At 47.5% G+C, this 20,043-nt stretch overlaps 1 protein-coding gene across 1 annotated transcript in view; it reads right to left on the reverse strand.

Annotated features, from left to right (window-relative positions):
- CHST12 (carbohydrate sulfotransferase 12) overlaps nucleotides 1–5,509 on the reverse strand; it is a 54,752-nt gene extending 49,243 nt beyond the window's left edge. The window contains exon 1 of the mRNA XM_084537263.1: nucleotides 5,333–5,509. The gene's annotated coding sequence lies outside the window, so the exon portion shown is untranslated. The remainder of the gene's footprint in view (nucleotides 1–5,332) is intronic.
- Between the last annotated feature and the right edge of the window lie 14,534 nt (nucleotides 5,510–20,043).

Below are 20,043 nucleotides of genomic sequence, written 5' to 3' on the forward strand. Positions count from 1 at the left end.
GATAAATTGCACTTGTCCTGTGAACCAGGGACACGGTCAGGAAGGGATTTTGGGGCCTTCCGAATCCAGCCTGTCACTGACTTGAAAGCTCTGAGTTTATGGCCAAAAGGAGGCATAACAAGTTTACTGGTTTCCATAGCAATCTTGGTTTGTTCATCAACCTCAAGCTTCTTGAGTCACATGATTTCATGAGAAGCTGTTTTCATTTAAAAAAAATAAATAAAATATTAAGATTTCAGGCCTCAAGTTTTCCGAGAGAAATCTGAGAGTATTCCAAAAATGCAACCGTATACACAAAGTACACAGAACCAACTACCTTTCGGACCTCCTTGATTTACAAACATCTCAAATACAACAGGAGGAAAGAGGGCTTGAGCCATGACTTCAGCATCTGGTATCACGCTGTGGTCTCATCTCCCCCGTGAAGATGCTCTGCTCCACTGTGCTGAAAACTAGGTCCTTATCAGAGTTATAAATATGTAGCCGAAGATGCCAGTGCCTGAGTGGCTAAACACAGCCCCTGTTGACAGAATATCACCGACTCAACACACTGTTTTATCTCATCTGTGTGAAGGTACCCCGTAGATGTCACTTCCACCGTATTTCTTGATAGCTACTTCATTTTATCAAGAACAGAGATTACACAAACAGTTTTCCTGTGAAAACTCACAGGGACACAGCCCCGATAACAGCCAAGCATCAATAAAAATCTAGAAGAATGATTATTTTTAACTGAATGATTTCTGAGGCTAAGGATGCTCTGGTAAATCTGTCTGCGTCTGGCCTGTGTGTTGAGCCAGTACCTCCCCGTAGCTTACCATAACTGATGTTTCTGACTCACTTTTCCCTCACAACTCTTGATCACCAAAGACAGGCGAGAAATCACTGGTAGAAAGGCAGTGAACAGAATCTTTCTTGGGGAGCAAAGTGATTTTCTTATCTTCAGCCAGTCCCATCCCTTCACTGCTGCCCGGTGCTTCCTTGCTGCCTCCCAGCCCCTCTCCACCTGCAGGTTCCCCCAGGAGATGTCTCCCCACGCTGCCGTGTGTTTTCTGCACTGTGAGGCTCACTCCTCACATCACCAGCTGGGGGAAAAGCTGAGAGCACCTGGCTGCCACAGGTGAAGCATCTCTGGGTGTCTGACAGAGGGTGCAAGCAGCCAGACCTGCAAGAAGGAAACAAGGAACATTTCCAGATAACATCTCTTGGGCTCACACAGCTGATCCATCTACCCTCAGCTCTGTCACAGGACCTCACATAAATCATTTAATCTCCGTGCCATTGTTTCTCCTACCAAGGGCACCCATTCTACCTGTTTAGCTCCTAGGTTTGTTCAAGCACCACAGGACTAAGGAGCAGGCACTGACAGCCATGGGCGAGTAACGCAGCGAAGCGAGGAGCAGCTAGCTGATGTTTTGAGAGAACCCAAGGTCAGCTGTTTGACACAAACCATCTCTGCAAGGTTTACCGTGAAAAGCCAAATGAAAAAGTGGCTGCTCCACAATCTCCCTCTCTCCTTCATGCACAGTCCAGCCCCCGATTATAAACCCAGAAGAGGACATACAGATCTAGGACAGGAGCTGCTCTTTCTGCAAACATCCCCATTCTGTTTAACGGCCTCAGCACAAACCCTACCAGCATCAGCTCTGAAAACAAAACAACTTTAAGCAGCCAGCAGCCCTGAAATGCTTTTCAAAACAAGGACTGGGTCTCTCTTCACCCCCAGACTGGAGAGATCGTTCCCCAAAAAGCTGACATTCACACACAACTCTTGAACAGCACCAACCCCCCACTCACGGGGATGCAAAGAACCCCGGAGTCCAGATCCACAGAAGGGCTGAGCCCCGTAGCCCCCACTGGGCAGTGTGCTCTGCTACTCTGAAACTCACAGAAGCATTAAATCACTGACTTGTCTGAGGGGCCATCTGCATGGCTGTGCTTACGCCTCAGGGATGCCAGATTTTAACAAGTCCTGGCTTCAAACACTAGACCAAAAGCATTGGGCCAGGATTTACTAATGAACAGGAGTAGTATCAGATACGGTTATATATCAAAGTATCGGCTCGGTTTGTCCCAAAAGACATAAAATGCAGAAGCGAAGGTTTGGGGTTTTTCCACCCTGGTGTATTTATTTACATTTTGGAGGTGGAGATTGCCAGAAATTCAGCGTAGCTGTAGCCTGCCACGTGGTTTCACGCTGCAACACCAAACACTGCGTTTCTTGGAGTCAGGCTCTTATTCTACATGTTAAAAGGAGCTGGAGGAACTGTGCAGACATAACACACAGTACCCTGCAGAGCAAGAAGCAGGTATTACTCAGCAGTAATTCCTTGCATTTATCTAGTTAAGGCTGAGCACGGGTCAGATCTAAGAACAATCACCCAGAGAGATGAGCACAGAGTTAAGGAAGGGGAAAATTATATACGTACGTCAGCACTTCAGGCCAAGCATCTCGGTCCAACAGCAGAAGATAATGGAGTGATGCTGCCAAGCCTGCTGCTTGGCACATTCCTGGCTTTGCATTTTGCCTGAATCTGTTCTTGCTTTTGAGACAGCTAGCTGCTCAGCACAGGGAATGCTTCCTATTCTGTATGAATACGGTACCCGCTGCGCACCAAATCCCTAATGTACTGGCCTTCCAGCATCGCTCAAGACCTTGAGGGTGGCTGGAATACAGCGAGTCTGGAGAGCTGCAGAGAGCATCCCTTTTTGCCATCCCTGTACCCCGCAGCTCCCACAGCTTCAGGCCACGCAGCAGCCTGCCAGCATTCCTGCAAAGCTGTCCCAGCCCCGTGCAGACAGATCACCCTCGTGGCGCTGATGGAAGCGAGCGAGGCGCTGTGTGTGGCACGGCAGGCACACGCATTCCTTTGGGAAAACGGAAGGATGCTCTTCGTTAAAGCCACTGTGCTCACACAGCTTTACCCAGCGCACCCCAAGGGCTTGAGCCTGCTTTCCAGGACGCAGCATGCAGGCCTGCCAGAGCATTCGGCTTTCCCAAGACACGCAGCAGTGAGCAGCACAGAATCAAAATGACTCCACTTCCACTGACTCTGTCAGTGCCAGAGAGCAACCCTGGGAAAGAACAATAACGCAACTTAATTTCTCCTCCTGAGAAAGCTGCTGCAGAACACAGAGTTACTCTGTTGACTACGATACATCCTCTTTCCGAGCACTTCATAAAAGACGCCAGATTGAAAGCACAAATTAGAGGTCTCTGAGCACATCAGAGGGAATGTGCCTTCATCCTCCCCTTGCCAGAATCAAAAGGAAAAGCCTCCAGGAGAAGCCAAGAATTTACATTCAAATTTAACCCAAAGTCACCAGCCAACAAGAATGTGCACCGGGATGCACACAAAGCTGCTTCTGTGACACGATGCCGGCAAACTGGGAAACAGACCAAGTGCTATAATCATCCTGCACAGCCTCCTGAACAGCCATAACAGGATTATCTCCAACCTGAGCGTGGCCTGGGTGCGAACCAATGACTCTTCTCCCCATCCCAGGCCTGAAAAAGACACCAAGGTGCAAGGCCACTGCTGGCATCCTCTCCTATCACAAGCTGCCATGTCAAATACCTCTCTAGATTGCTCAAACTCCAGTCTAAAACCAGAAAGGAGGGGGGGGATGCATCCCCAGCACTCTTATTGCAAAAGCTATTGCAGATCCAGCTCCTTGGGGATTTGGAAACCTTACTTGCACTTCACAGCCAGTTTGCAATCGTTTGTTCTCAGGGCAAACGGCAGCTTAAGTAATCCCTGTCTCTTTCTTCTTGTCTTCTCTACAACATATCCGTGCAGTGACTACATTCTTTTGCTGCCTCTCTTCACAAAAGAAAGTAACTCCAGATCTGCTCATTCCCTTGCTGGAGCAGTAAGGTCTACAGAACATAAAAGAGTGAGTATGTACATGTACAGGTATGTACTAGGGACAGTGGACATAATCCCACTGTTAACAGCAATGGTTTCTAAAGAACTGTGCCTCCAAAGGCTTCAGCGCAGCTTCCACCTCTTCTCTCTGCTCTGTATTTCCCCACGTTTGCCCTTCTCACACTGCTCCCAGGTTCCTCTGAGGACTCACAGGCCACAAATCAGGCACTAAGCACCCGCTCATCTGCTCATCTGTTCATTCAAATGCAGGAAGCTACAAGATGTCAGATAGCTTGTTCAGGCTTTGGCTGCTTCTGAAGGTACAACAGGGCAGAAAGAAAACTTTTAAAAACACACACAAAAAAAACCTTAAACCAACACTTTCCTTGCAGCACCTTCATTCAGCAGCAGTCACTTGACCCATGCAGCCTTCTATCCCCACGTGTAGTGGCACACTCCTGTTACTGGTTAGGCTCAAGCAGTAAGCAGGCTCCATCCAGAGCAGGACAACCAAACTAACCTCTCTGTAGGTGCAGAAGAATGAGCTCCTCTCATCCATAACAAATGTACAACGCACTAAGAACCAGAAAAGAATTTCACGCACTCGGCCATCACTCAACAAATTGCTTCTCCACAGCTTTCCAGTATCTGGTGTACTTTGCAGACGAGGGAAGTTTTAATCCATGTAATATCATTCACTATCTACACACGTGCATGCTGTAAGAAAAAAAAAGTGCTTGCATTGCCTGTTTTACCCCAGCTTAGCACATGTATGCTAGAGACCAGCAAAAGAACATCTTAATCAAGGTAGCCGTGCCAGCGCCTTCCCTCCCACAAAGCCTGGTTTGTACAGCCTTGGCAGCGCCAGGCTCCTCTTTTATAGCACCCATCTTAGGAAGCTGTCCCCACAACCATCCTTCTACCCCTGCCAGCAGGGAACACGCCGAAAGCAGCCCGTTCTGTCCGTTCACTCGCTGCATTTGTTGCAAGCCTGAAGCACTCCCACAGCTCCTGGCCTTAGCACCTGGGAAAGAGTCTGAGCGTGTCCCGGTGCCTGCAGCACAGCCCTGGGACAGTTGTGGTGTGCCAGCAGCAGCTCCCTGCAACTCACCCCATCCGCGTCTGCCCTGGGAACGCTTTATTAAAGCGCAGCCTTCTCCTGCTCGTAGCCCAGCTCTGAAGCTTTTCTCTTTTAAAGTTCAGATGTGAGGGCTGGCCGTGCTGGGTGAGCGATGGGGAGCCGCTCCTCCAGGGGCACCGCTCCCAGCCTGTGCGCCGGGGGCTGAAGGCGGCGGGTCCTGAGGCGGCCGGGACTCGGGGAACAGCCCGGGGGGACAGGGGGACAGGAGGGAGGACAGGGAGACAGGAGGACAGGAGGACAGAGGGACAGGAGCCGCCTCAGAGCTCGGGGATTTGGGGGGGGAGGCACCAAGGGGAAGGCGAGCGGGGCCGTGCAGCCCTACCTGCTGCCCGGGCTGGGCGCTGATGGCAGAGCGGGGGCTGCTGCTGGCGGCGGGATGGAGTCACCGGAGGGCCCGTCCGTCCGTCTGTCCGTCCCTCTGTCTGTCCGTCCCGTCCCCACTGCAAGCACCGAGCCCCGCGCCCTGAGCCCGGCCCGCCCCCGCCGTGGGCGGCTCCGCGCTCACCTCCGCCCGGGCGGCGGCGGCGGCGGCGCCTTCCTCCACCTCCTCCTCCTTCTTCTCCTCCTCCTCCTCCTCCTTTTCGCCTTCCTCCTCCTCCTCCTCCTCCTCGGCCCTCTCGCGAGACGCCGGGCACCGGGGGTCCCCCCTCAGGGCCGCGGCGCAGGCGCCGCTCCGCCCGCAGCCCTCAGGGCCCGGCCCCGGAGCCGTGGGGGGGGGCACCCAGGGAAGGGCTCTCGGCTCCCCTCAGGGCTCCCCCGAAACGTGGCCGCCTCGCCAGCTCGTCCCGTTGGGCAGGGAGAGGCTGGGGGAGCGTTGTTAGCCAGGGGGGTGCTGGTAGCTTGGTCACAGGCAGCGTGCCCGTGTGTTTGGGGAGAAGGAGCGAAGCCTCTCCTGTGACAGCACAGGGACAGGACAGCCAGAGATGGATGTGACGGCGGTCATCCTCGTCTTGACATGAGCACAGCATCCTGAGGCATCTGTGTGCTGGAGCTCACACTTACATGCAGCCACTTGAAGCTTTTTGAGGGGAGAAAGAAACTGTGCAGCTCCTTGGGGTCTGTCCCACTGGGCCCTTTAGAGCAGGGCACAGCACGGCTAGGAGGTGCTGCTCAAAAAGCCCAGAACAGCTTCAGCTCCCTTTTCTACTCCTACTCGTTGTGACCAAGAACCAAATCCCCAGAAAAGGAGCAGGGCCCTGCTTTGTGCAGGAGCTGGGTCTGGGACGTGGGTTGGAGCCTCAGTTACAGCAATCCTTCAAGCTGCAAAGCACATTTACGCATTCCACCTCAGATTTCAATGGCCAAGTTTTACATTTATTCACATAGGCTTAAAATATAGGTTTTACAAACAGGAAAATGAGCACATCGTTAGTCCCGTGCTCTTTACAACAGTCATGGCAAATTATCAAACCGTTGTTACGCAACCCCCGTATAGAGATGGAGCCTCAGTGCCGTGCATTAGACTCAAACATCCCAGTCTCTGCTTCAAATAGCTCTGAACACTGCAACTTTTCATAGTGATTCAGCCCAAAGGTATTTAGTGGAGATGTGTGCACTTGGAAAACTTGATTTTCCTTCGCTTTTGGTCCTTCAGTGCCTGCAGGTCACGTGAGGTCTTGTAAATAGCAGCTTGGCTCGAGACTGGCTGGCCCAGGTTTGTTTTACACACACACTGGGTTTATTTTATCTGTCTGCCTTTTTTTATATCTTTGTTTAGGTGAAATAGATAAGCAAACAGACGGTTTTTCCTGACCTTTCTGTTTTGCAATTGCACCTCTTCCTGCTTCTTCCTGTTTAATTAGGAAAATCAGCCGCCTTCTTATGCCAGTTTATACACTTGTTTTGCATCCCACTTCAGCAGTTTATGGCATTTTATAAACAAAGTAAATTAAGTTTCCTTAGCCCTGGAGTGAACTATCCCTCATCTTCTGAACAGGTAGCAAAGCAAGAGGTTGAGGAGTAGAGAAGGTGAGCGGTGTCACAGCAAGTGAGAAAGAGCACGTAGGAGAATTCTTTGCGAGCGCTGCAGCTATAAAAATGTTCTTGAACTGTTTGAGAAGTGCATGGACCTACCGGAGACTGGCATCTTAGACACTTTGGCAGACCCAGGAGAAAGCACTTGATTTGTAACATCTTTAAAAAGTAGGAACCCACTTAAAAATTTTTAAAAAGTCCCTTATGCTGACTGGAGATGTGTGTGTGTGTGTTTTTTTTTCTTTTTTTTTTTTTTTTTTCCAAAAATAAAAACATTTCTGCCATTGACCTCCAGGTCACCTCTTATCAGGGTCTTCACCTATCACCATGCTGCTTCTCCTGGCCGAAGTCTGATCCAAAATGCTACTTAGGTGGAAAAGAGCTTAGAGCAGTGTCTGGCTGCTCTCACAGCCAAACATCTGCTCACCCAAACAGCATTCCAGGTGTTCACTGCACCTCCCCACCTCACAGCAACACGTGGGGACAGCAGGGAAGAAAGCCAAAGGTGTTTCTCAGGCATTTACATTTGGTTTGAATAATCAGGGAACCTTTTGGGTGCATGGGTGGCATCCACACCTTTTTCCTGGGAGAAAGGCAGCTTGGGCTCCACACTGACATCTGGGAGGACAACACTGCTGGGAAAACAATGTTTTCCTCTTCTCTTGGACTCTGTTTACACCTTAGTTGTCTTTAATTAAAGCTAACAGCTACAGCACGCAGTACAGAAGAAAGACTTGAGGTAGGGGAATAGAGAAAGCCACGTCCAAATGTAAGGGCCCTCTCTGCTAACCTTCCCTCTGCTTTCCAGCATCACAAGACAAGCTAAAATAGATTTTAAGGCATGCTACCCCTGCACCCACTTCCCTTACTTCTGACTGCACTCCCTTAGGGCCAGGGGCAGTCCTGCTCCCCTGGTGACTTTTATCCAGTCCTCTGCTCGTTCCCCACATGGGTGAAAAGCCGCTGCTTTTGGTGGCTGCTGGCACCATCTGCAGGCCCTGCACAGGAGGGAAGTGAAGAACTTGACCAAGTTTCTCCGCTTCGGTTTGAGTCCCGTTGCTGGTCAGAAAGGAAAGAAGCGGATTGCCATGAGCTCAGCAGAGGTGAGATCTGCAAGGGCCCGAGATTTGCACATCATTGTCTTGAGAATTTCCCAAGGCAATGCGTTCAGTGGAAGCAGTGCATTGTCACATGGCTAATTCAGATTAAACTTTGTACTCCAAACATGGATTAAACTAGGATTATGAACACCTCTGAACATGTTATTTTCTCTTCCTAAAAGGATTTTTTTTGGCTAAGAGGCTGACAGAGTGTAACTCATTCTGGAATATTGCCAATGTCATCTGTTGGGGAAAAAAAAAAAAAAAAAAGGCTTCAGACTTGGCTGTAAAACACACACCCGTGTGACTGCTTTCCCAAGTGGACAGTTTGTGTTGCATTTACAGCTCTTCAGGTTCAGATGGTAACAGAGCAACTGCTGAAGAATATCCTAGTGCCTCTTGAGCCAGCTGCCTGCTATTTCAGGTACTCACCCTTGATTTGCTTCTATAGGACCCGTCCTTTGATGCAGAGTTGCTCAGCTGAGCAATGCTCACAGGAGTGTTGTCTCCTGGCAGCAGTGGTGGTGGAGTCCCCTCTACCAAAAACAGGGAAAATTTCTTTATGATTGCAACAGAGCTGATGCATGGTGTCACCAGCTCTTCTGTGGCCCCTGCCTGAATGGGGGGTGATAGGAATTGGTACTGCAATTGGTGCTGTGTTTCTCTTTATGTAAAAACCACCCTAGCTCCACTGTGCCTGTGCCTCCTGCTCAGTCTATTCCCATCAGGAAGAAACACCCTGTGGGAGTTTGGTTTGAGAGATTGAGATCTTCTCTTTCTGGCTGTCCTCACAGCGGGGATCTCCCAGCCCCTCAGCACTCACCTGGCTGGGGAACACAGCTGGCCCCCAGCTGCAGGCTCTGGCAGCAGACTCCTGATACTTATATTGATTTTCATCCAACTCTCAGGGGTGAATTGGCCCCTGGACACCTCATTTTGAGTAAATCCTCCTCACATAAGGCAGCTGAGGAGACTTCACTCCCAGGGTCTCTGTGTTGGGCTCTGGAAGAGCGACTGGCTGGGATGAGGGAGATGCTTTTGGTGCTGGCAGCAATTCCTTCAAGGTCTCCAGACTCCGAACAGCAGCAAGGTGTGCACCTGGCTTTTTCCTGCGGGAACCTAGAGAGGTGGGGGAATGCAGCCTGAGAGTCACCTGTCCTGCAGCAACACCAGCTGGTTTCCACTACATATAAGACAGCTCCGTATCTGCTTTTCATCCAAAGCTCCTATCCTTTTTCCCTTCAAAGCACTTGCAAGCATTCAGAAGACAGTGTATTGGCCTGCAGCTCCTGTTGCCAAGCTCAAGCTCATGGGGCCTGCAGAGCAGCCTTAGCACCTCCTGCTGCTAATCCCTGCTGATTTGTCTGGGTAAAAGCCCCTCTGTCTGGGCAGCTTTTTCCTCGGCATTTGCTAAGTGCTGCTCCAGTTTTGACTGTAGGAGAGAGATAGGGGTTTGTCAAGGCAGCTCAGCTTCTCAGGATAACAAAGGCATCTTAACAAATCTCTGCTGTGCCCTTTATGCTGAGATTAAAGTAACATCTACATTAAGTATTTGGCTTACTCCAGCAGCAGCCACCACGTTTCAGTCAGGGCAGATACAGCTAGAGGCAGAGCTCTTGCACAGAGGAGCAAACAAACTTTAATATTAGTTACCAAAAATATAATAACCAGAAGCAATTAGCAAAACATTGAACAGCCAGTGATTTTTATCCTCATAACATCCCTGCCAGGGGAATATGGGAAGAATTAGGTCTCTAGTGGGCAAGCTCAGACAGAGGATTTGGGATTTTCCTTCACTGTAAAACCCACAGGGATGGAGGCAGGATGCAAATATCAATGTTCTCCTTCTGTTCCTTCAGCAGCCCGAGGAGCCCAGCTGCAATACGTGTGCCATGCTGCATTCACAGTGCTAATCCTAAACCTTGAGAATCCCAGAGTTAGGTTGCTGCCACCCTGCCCCAAGCACCGCTGGGCAGAGATCAATCTTCTGGTGCTTCTTCCCCTCTGCACTACTCCGGGAGCCAGCTGCTTGGTCCCTGTGTGCATTTCTTCATGGGAATCCTCTTACTTCTGCTGTCTCTTGGATTCAATCAAGTGCTTAATAAATCTATTGTGTCTGCATGTGATTATATTATCAGCAATGAAAGTTTTCATTGTTACTGCTTTTGTGAGTATTAGGAAGATGCTGCATTGTAGGGACATCTCTTCCCCTTTCCTACCCACCAAAAATAAAAAGATATCAGTTTTCTGTCCTCGTTGTCCAGAAATAACCTTGGGTACTGGTAGCAGAGGCTTCATATCTCATCCGTCAGAGGACTTGACTATTTTTCTTTTATTCCTTGCCAGATTCGCTGACAAAAGGAACAATCCCTGGGGCAGAACAATCAATATTTTAAAAGCTTTGCCCTGCCTCCCTCGTGACTTTTTAAAATGTATCACAATGGGCCACACAACCCAGCTCCCCGTCCTGACGCAGTGTCGGTGCCTGTGATGACGCAAGCTACAAATTCCTCATTTCTCCATAACAAAACACACTTCTCCCTAAAAGTCATGACTTTCCACAGCAAATACCACCCCTTGATATCAAAGCTCTTCTTCTCAGCAGCAGGTTTGTGTAATTTATTGGATTTTAATGTTGGGGAAGATGGTGAAAAGGTTGAACGTGTTGTCCCTGACGGAATTCTAGGAAATTCCCAAAAAGCAACAGAGAAAAGCCAGGGACCTTGTGTCCACAGGGAAAACACAGAATCACAAAGAGTGTGATCATTGATCATCATCTTTACCTGAGTAGATCATTGCTCATCATCTTTCACCCCGTAAGACTTCTTCTTTCATTCCTCCTTTCTACAGGTCCTCAGTTCCTCTCCCAGCACCAGCAGTCCCCACTGGGACATCCCCTACTTGTTGCCCTCCAAACTGCTCTCGTCCATCCATCACTCCTTGTGTTCTGCACCCAGGTCTGTACCAGGCACATCATCCTCTGCCTTTCCATTAATCTGCCCTCTTGTTTTGTCCCTCGTATTCCTCTTCCCATCCACCACCCTCACAATTTGCTTTCAGCCGTTCCCTTCATCTGTTTTCCTTCTCCTCTCCCACTTTGTGTCACTCACACTGAGCCTCTGCTCCATCCTGCACCAACCCCCTGAGGTCTGCTTTCCCTTCATACGCTGCACCCTCCATTTCCACGTTGCTTTTAAACTCCAGCCCCGCTCCGTGAGCTGTTTGCTCATTTACCTGCCTTGATGCTTTCAGCTTGATAGGCACAGCCCAAGGTCATTCACAATTCTTCAAAGGAGGTGCTGGCAGGGCTGAGGTGTGCAACCAGGCAGTCCTGCCCTTGTCCCCTAACAAGTCCTGGGGGGATGTGACAGCACCGTGGTCAGCTCAGGGTGATGGGGGTGACGGGGGCTCGCTTCTCGGTGGTAAATGCTGTGGCTGGGCACCCTGCAAGCAGTTCACTGAGATTCTAGCAGAGAATCCCAATTAGGAGTGAAGGAAGTGCTGGTAAAAAGACCATTCATTAGGCCCTCGTTCCGTCAACAGCAAAATCAATAACTAATTAACTTTTTACCAAAAGGAAAAAGAATTTTTGCAAGAAAATCACCATTTCTAAAGGAATGCTGGCAGCTTTTCCATTCTGCCTGCAACAGAAGCCTTCCGCTTTTCTCCATCACTTCTCCTCCCCGCCATCCTCTAGAGAACACATCTGCCAGGCAGCGTCAGGGGTAGCTCAGCACCGAGCCTTGAGGAAAGGTTTGTAAACAAAGTTGTAAAGGATCCATAAAATAACCAGTGTGGCAAGAAGCGTGCCCGCAACCTTTCTGATTTCCTAAGGGAGAGATGACTTATGACAGCACCATCACTCTCAGTCACTCTTCCTCCTGCCCCAATAACACCCAAATTTATTGGCCAATTTCAGCTAAACCTTACAGAAGAGATGAAACACTCAAAGGCTGTAAGGTTACAGAAATGACTGGTCACCTCTCAAGCCCTGACTGTGCAGCAAAGCCCACTCGAGACCCCAAAGGAGTGCTCCAAGCCAGATAAAGACTGCACACGGAGACATTCAGGGACCATCTCTTGATGCAAGCACACCAAGCTCCTCGTTGACCCATGGTGTACGATACCTTCAACAACCACATGAGTTTGCTGTCTTGAAAATCGACAAACTGGGTGCAGCTCCCCGCTTCCCACTCAAGGCCTCAATGCAGTTGCCCAGAGCCAGCAGCAAGCGGTTGATGTGGGCTCCTTCTTTCACTCCTTTGCCCTGGTTCTGGGTCTGGTTGGAGGGTGGGAAGGGAAGGGGGACAGAGGGACAATGTACACGTTTCACAGTGGTGGCCCTGCTCTTGGGGAACACGTGCAGCATCGCCTGGGTCAAGATTTAGATGTCAAAGCAATGTCTCCAGCAAAGCCAACCTGAAAGCACAGGATTAAACCCTATACCAAGGCACAGAGCTGCAGGTAAGAGTAAGCCCTTCTCCTGCAAAAGGTGACCCAGCTCCAGTCTCTCAGTTCTTAAAGGATAGCTCTTCAATCTCTTCTAAAGATGATTTCCAAAATTAAAATGCATAGCTGCACCACACCAAAAGTCCTGGTCTCAACAGAAATACTGGTTATTTAAAATCTCTCCCTCAAATCACCTCTTCGAGCTCCAGTGTTTCCTCCCTCCCCTAGGAGCCAGCTGCTTTATTTTCCACCCGCCAGCATCCCTCTGTTCTGCTGGTACCCGGCACGTTTTCTCTCAGAGGGCCCAGCTGATCCCTAACTGAACTCAGCTGTGAAATGTGATGCTGCTTTCTAAGACCTGAAAAAGGCTGCACTCAAAAGCTGGGTTACATTTTTCCAAGTAATACTTGTTCACCTAATAAAATATATTAATTTATTTGTAGTGCTAATGTTAAATTGGTATTAATAATTGATGTTAATAGTAATAATAAAAAAACACGCCAAGACTTTTATTTATTTTTAGGCTGCTTGAGCTGCCAACCACTGCTCTAAAGCAACAGAGGAGCACGGAGTGCTGGTTTCTTCAGGGCTGAGGATGCCACACAGCATGTCAGTGAATCCAGCCTCGTCTCACCAAAAGCTGCTGAGCTCTAGGAATACCTGGCTGTCCTTTCTGACCCTGATACTTGGGCTGCTCAGACACCCTCGTCTCCTCTTCCTTGTTAATGGTAAGATTTGTCTCCACTGATTCCATCCTAATTAAGTGACTCTTCAGACTTAGGAAAGCTTTAGCATTTAAGGAAGATCCACACTTCCCCACGAGAACAGCATTTTAATGCCTCAATCTTGTCCCTGCAGTAAGCAGTTAATTAGCAATATAACTCCCTTTGGTTTGTCCAGATGTATTTTATTCACCTGGAGCAGTGCAGCTACAGGAAGGACTTTACCTGTTGGACCATATGAAGAGAAATGGTTGCACTGTAGCCAGAAATGACTCCTCCTATCAGGCTTTTGGTCATGAACACATAATTCTTAAATCTTTCAAAAAAACATAAACTTACAGTCAGGCACTACAGCTGTCCAAATAATCTATATATAATTGCATTCCCCATGATTTTCTCAGTCAGTTTTACAAGATTCCTGGGCTTTGGAACAATTTGTGAACAATTTGAATACTGACACATCAAAATAAGCAGAAAAGCACAGAAGTTTATTGAATTTTCTCAACAAAAGCAAGATGCAAGAGCTTACTAAAATAGAGGTCTTTATATTTGTTCTCTTGGACTCTGAACATGGAATGCTTAGTTTATTTTTTATGAGTGCTGAAGAAGGGAGTAAATTCACTCCTTGACCTTCTCCTTTCAATTGAGAAGTGCCAGTGGGCCTCCAAAAACATGCCTTGGGTAGCGTGGAAGTGTGCTACGCTGGAGTTTCATATGAAAGAAAATGGAATCTGAATTGTTTGTGAGAAGTAAGGCTGCAGTCACGCTATGGTGATCGCAAAACGCAGGTGCTGATTAAACCCTCATGCTGCACCTTACAGCTGGCTGCAAAGCACAGCTCGGTCAGGGCGCTACCACTCAGTGCCTCAGCCTGTAGAACAAGAGGCACGAGAAAGAAGAGCGTGAGCAAGAGAGCTGAACAGCGTGGCAGTGACCTTGCTGGCTGGAGACCTCAGACCAAGCTCTTCATCCCTGCTCATGTGCCCTGCACTGGGGCAGTCCCAGCACGGGAGGGAGAGGCAGAATGAGTGCTGTGAATCTCCCTGCGTATTTTTTCCCTGTTGGGATGTTCAGTTTTTACTCACCTGCCAAAAGCATTCATCTAAGGAGAGAAAACAATGTGAACGTTAAGCCTTTGGGTAAAAAAAAATAAATAAATAAAAAAAAGGGGGGGGGGGAGGAGAATGCTAGCTGGGCTGCTCTGTGTTCAAAAACCATATCAAATACAAGTGTTTTTTCCCAGGATCAATTAGGCCAGTGTCATCAGGATCTTTGTTGGATTCATCAGGGCAATTCTGTGTTACAAAATTAAGTCAGAATAAGAACTTTTATGTCTGGGTTTAGTTAACCTACCTGGATTTCCTACAGCACCATCACCATATCACCATGGCATCTCTTAATAAAAAGAATGTGGCACTACAGGTTTACATAGAAAACGCTTGCATGCAGAATGCTGGGGATGAGAAGCTTTGTTCTGCAACTGAGTTCACAGCCTCTGTGGTTTGGAAAATGAGCTGCTGAAAAGTCCCTGGTGCAGTGAGTCACTGGCATTGGTATGTGTGGTGGCTGCAGTGACGTTACATCCAACTAAACCCCATGCAGGCAGGGGGGCATGGGACCTCTTTTCTCCATTTTCAGCCAGGATTCGGACAGAGGAACTGTGACAGAATTAAATTATTTGGGAATCAATGTGCCTGAAGCCACCTTCCAAACCTCTCCTGCAGAAGTGCTGATAGAAACTTCTGTGCTGCTGAAGGACCAAGATGTCATCTGTTTGTGGCTCTCATTCAGGGAAAAACAAAGGGGGGAGAGGAGTTGCACCAGGTTACAGAACTGGTTCTGTTTCTATACAGCCCCCCCTGGATCTACTTTGGTACATAAATATCATAGCACGTAATTACAGCATAGAAGGGCATTCTTTCTTCTCCACTGATATGGCCCAGGAGATGTTCAGGCCTCAAGGGAAGGGACAGAGAACCTGTGCCTTGTCCTCCAGAACAGCGTGCCCTCAGGTAAATAGATCATTAGATAAGCAATTAGAGCATAGACCAACTACTGCTTGTTCAGAATTACTGCTTTGGTGTGCCAGCCATGGCAAAGAGTCAAGGCTCTAGGACAAACGCCCATAAGAAATGCCAAGACTTTGATCGAGCTCTATTTATTTGCATTTCCTAGCAGGTATCTCTAGTTTTGATCTGCAAGTTTTCAGCTGCCAGAACCATATTTGTTCCTCTTTTCTTTTCACTAGTCCTTAAGAACTGAAGAAATCCAAGAGCAGGCACTGAGGGAAGCCCAGGTCTGTGCTCAGCAGCCGCTGCCTGCACAAGGAGGGCTGGCACAACCTCGTGCACATGCCAGCGTGGCACCAAGAGAAGTCCCTGGAGAACGCTCCCAGCCTGTTTCCTTCAGAAACTTGGTCTGTAACACTTTCTGACACCTTTGATTCAGCCTTTGCCATGTAAAGGCTGGACCTGGTGTATAGGGACACGGTTTAGTGGGTGACATTGGTGATGCTTGGACCAGATGATCTCGAAGGCCTTTTCCAACCTTAATGATTCTACGTCCAAATTTTGCTTGCAGCATGCACGCGTGCAAAAGTCCCTCTGCCAGCTCCTTGAAGGTCTGTTTTTGTGAGGCTTAGGCAGCAATCTGGGGTTAGCACCTCATCTAGCCAGCACCACTCTAAAAGCATAGATCTGCTGCTGCTGCACAGAAGCATTAAAACATAAGACAACAACAGAGTCAGTTTTGATTTAGGATCAATAAGCAGATAGAAGCAGCTCTAAATAAGTTATGCTGGGAGTAAAAATAGCAGAGAATGTGATGTAATCCAAAACATGGCAAGAAATCTAAGTACTTCAAACGCCCAGTCAATTAATTTGCTTTCATAATACAATTATTTGTATTATTAAGAGAAACTCATTTTCGTGGATGAAATTTACTCAGACTAACATAATTCACGTTTCCTTCCCAGATTCCTATTAGAGAAAATAGATCTCAAGGCAGATGGTATGAGTCTGAATAAGCAGTATAAAAATAAAGCTGATGTCCTTGTGAGGTTAATGACTGCTGAGAATAAAAACAAAAGGCATTTCTCCAGTAAGGTGCTAAACAAAAATTACATTTGTAAGATAATCCATAAGGAGGAAAGAGAGATTCCTGCTCTTTGTTTCTGAGCTGCTATCATTTGAATATTGTGTAGACTTATTACAAAATTAGCATGTACTCAGAAAGGGTTCAGAGAAAGATCAGATGAAGTTAGATAGAAAATAACGAGATTTACATTGGAAAAGAAGGCAAATAAAAAGGGCACAATAAAAATGTGTAAATAGATGTGGCGATGTAAAAAAAAGTAGATCTGGACCTCCTGCTATCTGTGCCTCCTAAAATGAGAGCAAGAGGTGAAAGGGGCAGAACTGGAGAAAGGAAGCACGATGAGCACGAAGAGCGGTATTGGTGTCACAGTGAGGCCAGGAGTTTTGCGGGGTCTGAAAGTAAGTGTTTGGCCCTTCTGGCTCCCACACAACCTCATCGTGGTCCACACAGGCCTGGGGTCCTGCGAGGCCATCTCCCACTCCCTAAGGGGGCACAGCCACAGCCCCCCCAGCTTGCTCAGGCTGTGGGCAATGAGGGCAGCTCCCTCCTCTACCTCAGCTTGGTGGATGGGACGAATGCGAAGGGCCATCTACCGCCAACAGTGACTGCCTCTTGCTGCATATGTTCAACTGATGGGTCTTCAAGCCTCAAGCTCAGGGCCTGGAGAGCTCACAGAGGCTTAAGCCAGTTGATTCTCCCATGATTCCTACTTCTACCTTGACAAATTCCTCCTCCTTCCCCGTTTCTGCCCCAGCACAGCAGGACAAGGCAGCACTAACTCAGCCGTGTCGGCGCTGCTGCCAGCAGCCTTCAGAGGTCACGGCACCACCAGCAGCAGAGCCGAGCAGGCCTACGTATTTACCCTGTGCTCCCGAAACACTGATTAAAGTTACCCGTGACAAAGAAATGGAATTGCACTTTGCTAAGTGCCCATTTCATTTAAACCCAGGCCGCGTTCACAATCAGCCTGTCAAGCAGATCAGAGCGGGTCGGCCCGGATCTGTGCAGGCCCGTGGTGTTCCCAGAGAGCTGCTTGCACACAATCTGGAGTGATTGCAAGTAGCAATTAACTACCAGCAATTAACTAATGCCACAACTCGATGGGTCAGGAGCGTGGTGCTGTTCTGACCCCGGCTCACGTCACAGCAGCCCATAAGTTGCACGGTCACTGGTTCCGAGACTTCGGGCCTGGCCGAGGGGCACCAGAGAAGACCACCCACGCAAAACCCCACCTAAAAGCTGCCCTGGGAGTCTCAGCTAATTACAGACTTGAAAAATTATTTCCACCTTTCTGTGGCTCTTTCCCCCTTTGTAAAATAAAGCAGCATCTCTTCAGCAGCTCCTGAAAGGACGACTGGTGCTGACAACACCACGTAATGCATGTACGTAAATGGAGCCTTATCAGGAGGGTGCACAGTTATTTAAACAGACTCGTTTTATGGCCCCGCCAGTCACATGCAACAGGTTTCTATAGGAACCGAATTTATTTCCGTAATAACAAGTCAAGCTACCTGTCAATATAATGAGGGTTTTAGCGAGCAGCTCCAACTCTAGAGCACTGGGGTGGATGTTTTGGAGTAGTTCAAGTGGCAGCAAAATGATATTTCCAGCACAAGGTTCTGAGTACAGGGTGCACCACCTGGATTTCCATTGCTTTTGATATTCAGAAGAATGCAACAATTAACTTCATCTCCCTAAACACACTCATGCACCCAACTCCCATGGGCCAAACTCTCCTTTCACTTCAGAGCATTAGAAAATAGTATTTTGCACACCACAATCCCAAGTGTGGTGGAGCAGGGGATGACAAAAATCTCTCTTGGACAGCCTTAACCTCTAGAAGAGTCCCGTTAATCACTGTATTTGGCAACCCCAGGCCCTGAGGGTAAGAAAACAGACCCAAAGCAACAGCATGTGGAAGAGGGGTCACACCAAGGACTAAGGCTTTTTCCTGTATTAGAAAGGAATGAAAGGTATTGTGGATATTATTGACTTTATTTTAAGAGAGATTCTGCTTTGAGCAGAGGTTTGTGTGTGCACCCCACTTGTGTTTCAGCATGATGTAAAAGCAGTGCTTCAGTAAAAGAGAGACAGAGGATTGAAGGTTGAAACTTGGAAAAGCATTAATTTTCAAAGCATTCCTCTTACCCTGGTCAACAGAGAGATGCTGAGGACTGAGAATATCAATAAAGACTCCAGCAGGACTACAACCCCAGCTGTTCTTGGCTGCCTAATCAATACGGCACTCAAACACATCCCAAGGAGATGGGGACAGTTTGAAAATCCCTCTTCGAGAAGGATTTATTTCAAAAATTTATTTAAGAAACACAACAGAATCACTTTGTCTTCATTATTTATTTGGCAATAAAATTCAAAGCTCATAAGAGTTACAGTAAGGCTTTATTTAAAAAAATATTCAAATTTAAGAAATTAAAACTTGGTGTAGAAAGTGAACAAAGCTTGCTCTGTGAAGTTTGCATTAAGGACTGCAGATAGTTAAAAGGTCATGAGAATGTTTATTACAAATTCATAGTAAAGCCTGTAGACGTACAGATTAGACCAGGATTATATTAACTGCTCCAGTTATAGTCTTGCTGTTTAAAAAACAATCATTAAAAATACTTGAGAAAATGCTTCAGCAAACACAAGGAAGCACTATCCTACTTAATGCTCAAATTTTTGTCATCTTCTCTCCCTTTCCCTAATCATAGGCCCTTGCAGGCAGAGGTACACCTGCTGGTGGAAGCCCTCCACAAGCCCTCTTGAAGCACGTTATCTACAAACCTGCTTCTCTTAATCATCCTTCAGAAAAACTCACAAAGGCTAAGGACTGCAGGCTGAAAGGCAGCAGCATGGAGCACTTGAAGCTATATCCCAGCATGGATTCAATCCAACAAGATCCTTCCTCCCTACTACTGCTCCTGCTGTTACTGAGAGATGTGCTGAACAAAGCAGCAAAATATATATACCAAATATATACCCATATAATATAATCTTGCCAAGTATATACCCATAAAGCAATTTCATAAGTAGTCCGTTTGTGGTAAAGACCTGAAGTAAGAAACACTACAGAAAAGACACAGAAGTTGAAGTGAACAGTGTCAGAAATACCAGTGTTACAGGTAAGAGGCCTTAATTACTGGTAAGAACATCTTGTCAACTTCCAGAGCATCAAGCTTTATTGTAATTACTTGCTCACTGATGATCCACGCTTCAGAGAAGCACATTAGGACTTAATTCATTTAACACAGGCATTTTATTTCCTTACTTTGAAAACAGCCAGGAATAAAACACAGTAGCTTATTAAAACTCCATTGCATGGAGGAAAAAAAACACCTTTCAGTTCATAACTTAGAAAATGGTTAAGACAGCTCTTCACAACTCAAGGGTAATTAAGATCACTAGTGCTACAGAAGTTCAAGCCATTACCGAAAAATGGATGTGCTGGAACTTCTGCATTGTTTTGGCAGAAAGCAAATATTTGTTCCAGTCCAGTTGAGGGATGAGCTTGGTAAGCACTGCAGACCTAACTTTTATCATCATAATGTACATATTGATTATGAAGGAACAAATGCAGAAACTGGAAGCTAATACAGGCTTCAGTGAAAAACATCTGCTGTTTTAAAAGTGACCTATGGAAGCTTTGAATTAATACCATCATTATGGAACAATAATTTTCAAGAGCCTTCCTG

This window comes from Aythya ferina (genome assembly GCF_964211825.1).
Source record: "Aythya ferina genome assembly, chromosome: 15".
NCBI classification, from domain to species: Eukaryota; Metazoa; Chordata; class Aves; order Anseriformes; family Anatidae; genus Aythya; species Aythya ferina.